Below are 5830 nucleotides of genomic sequence, written 5' to 3' on the forward strand. Positions count from 1 at the left end.
AATTTTGACATTCAGTTTTGGAAATATTATTTTTATCAAATGAAATTTTCATAATATTTTTGTATATATTTTGCTGATGAAAACTATACATGATTCAAATTTTGTAGCGGACTACTAATTGGTGTCAAGTTCATGGATTAATGTTGCTAATTTTTCAAATAGGAATAGTGGTAGTAGTCCGCTAGATGATCAAGATTAGCCCTACTTATTTTAATGTTGTTTAGAGGATTATTTACTTGGAATTTAAATTTTTATTATAAAATATTAATTTTTCGTCTAATGAGTTTTATACTACTTTTTTGGTGAAGTGGGTCTTGTTTAGACCTCAAACTATATCATAATGTTTGGAAGTTTGTTATATTTTAGTTGTATTCGATATAAAGTTTCTTAGTAGGATTTGACTTGCGTGCTCATGGAGTTTACATTGTGGGCATGCTATCATTTGTCGGATGCCAAACCCCTGTGTTTAGGTTCGGGATATGGCAATTAACTCATAAAATATGAGTACTTGATAAATTTGTATAGAAACTATATATATTTACTATATAAATTGGGCTAGGGCATAGATTTGAATAGAGAAGAGGAATTAGGGAAGATTGTTTGAGGATCAATGAGAATTATAGTCTCTGACTCTCTATGATGAAATATGGACTATTTGTGGTTATTAAATATTAGATAAGCCTTATTGATCATTCTATCATCATGTTTGGTAAAACCCTTTTTCTTATTTACTAGCTACTTGGGTCATCATCTATATTCTTAACAAAGCTTCCATTTTTGGCATCATTAGAAGTATTAGGATTGGAAGTGACATGACATGTACCCATCTCTTATTTGTTGATGGTGTTTGTTTGTTTGTTTTTTTATAAATGAGTTACAACAGTGAAGAAGACAAAATTAACAAATAAATAAATAAAAATTGCATCCCATTGAAAGGTAGCGCTTTTAATCCATCGACAGAGCGCTTTTAATCTATCGAGAAAGTTCCAAGCTTTTGTGGAAGAGTAAAGTGTTGGGATTTCTTCGGGCCTAGTTTGCAATACAATCTGCTAATCCATTAGAACCGCACGGGATCACTTTCAAGTTGCTCAATGGAACTCAATGGAGCCCTTGTAGTTTCCACATTATTTGCAAGCCAAATCCACAATCATTAGAACTAAAATTTTTGTTTAAAGTGCTTATATACCACACTACAAGAAAAATGTTAGATTGGCACGGTAAAATTAACATAGAAATAAATTCAAAAATTGTGTCAAACTGTATTTGGCACCATATTTGGTACAAAAAAATAACCGTGCTTATAGCAATAATGACAAATATATTTTGGCACTATTTTTTTAATACCATGTCAAACTTTATCACTATTGTTGGTTGGGTTTTTTTACTATCGTGCCAAACATTGTCATTTGTTTTTAGTGCGGACTTTGGTTTTATATTTGCTACAATTTTGGCACGGTTTATTGGTTCAATATTTGGCACGGTTTTTGGCACAATTTTTTTAATGGTTTTTTTGTTATAGTTTTCGGCGTGATATTTTTTATTCCATGAAAAAAATAAATTTATATAAAATTATTTTTATTAAAATATATTCTATATTTCATATCAATTAATAGGCAACATGCACAAAAAATTTTGTACATAATAACAATAGACTTGTTTGAAATCACTGTAATAAATTTTGGCAGATGCACCAACAGGATAAACATGCAACATGGGCTTTGAAAATTATTGACATAAAAATCAAAGACTTAAAAAGAGAACTAATAAAACTTAGTGAAAGATATGAGCGAAAGGTAAATTTATTAACTTGTTCTCTTGAAAATGGTAGTTTAAGTGACTTAATCAAACACGAAACTATTATATGAAACACAGTAAGGATTATCCACAGTAACTTCCTGAACTTCAGTTGCATGGCTTTGATGAGATGTCAAGAAAATCAAATTAGTATAAGATGTCAAAATATACAAAACTAGTGCCTAGTTTTCAAGTAGAAAGAAAGCAGGATTAGATTTTGCTGTGCAACCAAACTTTAGTGTATAATATTTTCTATATACCCAAGGGAGCTTTCCAACTCCTGCTTTCTGATTAAAATCCACCATCAATCTCGAACACTAGTCAACCATTGGATAGTCCAATGGTATGACATCAAAGTGTAAGGGGGAGGTCATGGGTTCAAATCTCTCCCCCAACAGTACTGTTCCCTGTACTGTTCATACAATGTTCATCCGGAATTCCTATACTATTCTCATACTGTACATATACTGTACATCCGGGTTCCAGTACTGTTTATATTCATAAAAAAGGGCGCTTGTCGTCTATTATTCAAAAAAAAAAAATCTCGAACACTCTCCGCATATAGTTAAAACAAATCAGTAACTAATATTATGCGCAAGAGTTTGATTTCTAGGTAAATGATAATCGAGAATTCACATAAGTTGCTCCTCTGAGTAATTAATATGCAGCTCACTATTCCTCATCCAATGTATGAATCCTTTGAGAATACACGGAGCTGTATATATGGCAGTTGCAACCAACAGTGAAGAACGAAACTTAAGCATTTGATACTCGACAAGACATAGCTCTATGATGAAAAACGAAAGGAACTGATTCAATGCATGAAGATACATTTTAACATGCCAAAAATCACCAAAGAAGTGAAAAAAAAAAATGTATGTTCTATATTCATAGGTAAAAGAAGATATGAAACTTACCTTCTTGTCATACTCAGCTGTTTTCAGGAACCTCCTCATGAAAGGATAAGGAGTGGGTACAGACATATTGAATTGCAAGGTGCTAACAATTAATATCTCCTGAGCAAAAATTCACAGAAGTATGTCAAGCATGTATTTACAATGTTAAGTAGTTGCTCATTGCCAACTTAGTACTATTTACTATATATGTCTATGAATTTTCATGATTGCTTACCATTTCGAGAACTTTTGATCTAGTATAAGTCCTATCAGATATCAAAGTAAAGTGCTCCAAAATAGAAACTGATATTTTCTCATATTTGCATGCAAGAAGAAGAATGGTTGTAACCCCAACCAATTGAAGATTCTTCCTAACCACAATTTGCCGAGCTAAGAACCAGTCGATTATGTTCACAGCCAGATACAAAGTCTCATCCATGAGCTAAAATTTATAGTGAACCTGTACCGCAAAGTCACATTCATAGCAATTCAGAACAATAATTAAAGACATATGAAATCAATTATAGGGAGCAAGTGTTGTACTTCTATCAGGCAGTCTATCAGGATAGCTCTCATCCTTTCATTTATGTGAAACTGGTTGGACATGTAATTTAATCTTCAATTTCCTCCGATATTTAGATAAATTAATTAATTTTTTTTTTTGGATTTGAATTTAATTTCTCATCCAATTTGTATACGGTCATAATAATTTTATTTTAAAAAAATTAAAATATTTAAAAATTAAACACGAGAGGTGAAATATAAGAAGAAAGAAGAAGAAAAAGAACATATAGAGTAAAGAAAAAACTTAACTTCCAATTTCTTGTCTTTTTAATATTTATAAACTAAAAACTATTAATTATTGCATGCAATTGTAGTGAGTGTAATGTTTAAATGAGTTGTATTTATTTTACAAAAAAATAAATTTCTTTAGTCAAATGAAAGGAGAACAACAATAAAAACACTATTGATTTTTTAATATAAAAATGTTTAAATAATAAAAATAATAAAAATAATTTAACTCACACATTCATTAGTTGGGAACACCCCAACCTATATCGGAGCTCGCTATAATACCACCCTGACTGTTTTTACTGGGTCAATTCTGGGCAAGACCAAAAGTTAGCATGTGCCCACCTCTAAATAGTTCTTTTTACTGACCTCAACTCATACTTTAGAAAAATTATTTATTTATTTATTTATTGTTTATTTTTTATGTTTAGGGTCAACATGGGTCAAAACTCCATATCTCTAAGATTATATCAATTAAAAAATATAATTAATGGTTTTACATTTATTAATATCTTCAATTTATTCTAATATTTCAATAAATTAATAAATTTTAATGTTAGATTTCAATTTAATTCTTGGCTCAATATGTATAAGATCATAATATATTTTTTTCCCCAATAATTAATATATGCAAACTTTAAGTGACAGATAAAAAGTATTAAAAAAAGAGAAGGAAAATAATAAGAGAAGTCAACCATTGGATAGCCCAATGGTATGACATCAAAGTGTAAGGGGGAGGTCATGAGTTCAAATCTCTTCCCCAACAGTACTGTTCATACACTGTTCATCCGGGATTCTTATACTATTTTCATACTGTACATATACTGTACATCCGGGTTCCAGTACTGTTTAGTAATGTTTATATTCATAAAAAAGGGCAGTTGTCGTCTATTATTAAAATAATAATAATAATAATAATAAGAGAACAAATACATGGAAAGGAGGAAGTGGGGCATTCTCGTTTAACTACCTATTTCCTTTTTTTTAATATTTTTAAACCAAAAACTATGAATTGAGGCATGAAAGTGTAATGATATTTTATCTATTATATTAAAAAAAATAGTTCTTTTATTAATTTTATCAAACAGTGGTTCAAATCTTTGAAAAATCAAAGAAATAGGAAACAACAATGAAATCACACGATACTCTTCATTTTTACTTATTTTTAATGAAAAGATAAAGATTTTTTTTAGTAATGTGTTTATTTTTTAAAAAAATTATAATTTTATTTCGTCAAATAACTTAAAAGTAGACATTATATGATATGAGTTTTAAAAGTAGATACTATACCTTGCCGATGATGAACTACGATCGCAATCTTTAATTTATACTAACAATGATAGTAGTTAGTGGAGACAATATTTGCAATCTTTATAGTAACAATGATAGTCGTTAGTGGACACAATATTTTTGAGACGGAAGCGTTGCTTGGCAGAACACCAGCTAACGGAGGGGGGTCACTTGTGAGCACCATCAACCATGTGTTTAAGAGGAATTCTGTGAGATAGCGGCTTTCACCACCACAACAACAACAATAATAATAATAAATTTTTTTTTATAAAAATTGGGTTATTTTTGTGTTAATACATTACCCACTATAATGGTGTGTTCGGTACACTTGGACAGCCATTCCTCTAATTAAGCTTTGATTTGATCAATTAAACATTATAATGAAAAAATTTGCACTAAAAAAAATCGTATCAAATTTGTAACAACATTTAATGTGAAACTAACAAACTGTGACAAATATATAAATTTTTTAAAATATTTTTTTTAATTTCATACTAAATACCGTGTCAAAAATACAAATATAATAATTTTATTAATACTGTGTCAAATACCATGCAAAAAAAATACTAATATAATAATTTATTAATACTGTGTCAAAAATACAAATATAATATTAATACTGTGCTTAATATCGTGCCAAAATCACATTGTGGGCTCCTTTCGGTCTTACTCTGCCTTTAATTAGTGTTGACCAGTTGAAAATATGGATCACAAATCAAATTTTAATTTTTTTTAGACTTCAAGGGATTGTGAGTTTATAACTTCCAGTAGAGGCAAGCCTTTAATGTTAATTACCCCAGACTAATGCATGAAAACCTCCAATTTAAAAAAAAAGTGTGAATGAGAAACAATAAACATGAGGGAAATTAATTTGGTCAATTACATAAATTTGATTGAGAATACAAAGATTAGAAAAACTTTAACTCTCATAATTATACTTCCCTTGAGTCTATTTTGACTTTGTTTTATCCTAACTTTTTTTGCCGAAAATTACTCTGAAGATGTCTCCTTTTGACTTTGTTAGCTTTAGTCTTATTTTTCTTGCTTGTATCTTGAAT

General features: G+C 29.5%; 1 pseudogene; it reads right to left on the bottom strand.

Annotated features, from left to right (window-relative positions):
• Positions 1 to 2426: 2426 nt before the first annotated feature.
• LOC120277760 lies at positions 2427 to 3296 on the bottom strand (annotated as a pseudogene).
• Positions 3297 to 5830: the final 2534 nt, after the last annotated feature.

Source organism: Dioscorea cayenensis, chromosome 15, assembly GCF_009730915.1.
Source record: "Dioscorea cayenensis subsp. rotundata cultivar TDr96_F1 chromosome 15, TDr96_F1_v2_PseudoChromosome.rev07_lg8_w22 25.fasta, whole genome shotgun sequence".
NCBI classification, from domain to species: Eukaryota; Viridiplantae; Streptophyta; class Magnoliopsida; order Dioscoreales; family Dioscoreaceae; genus Dioscorea; species Dioscorea cayenensis.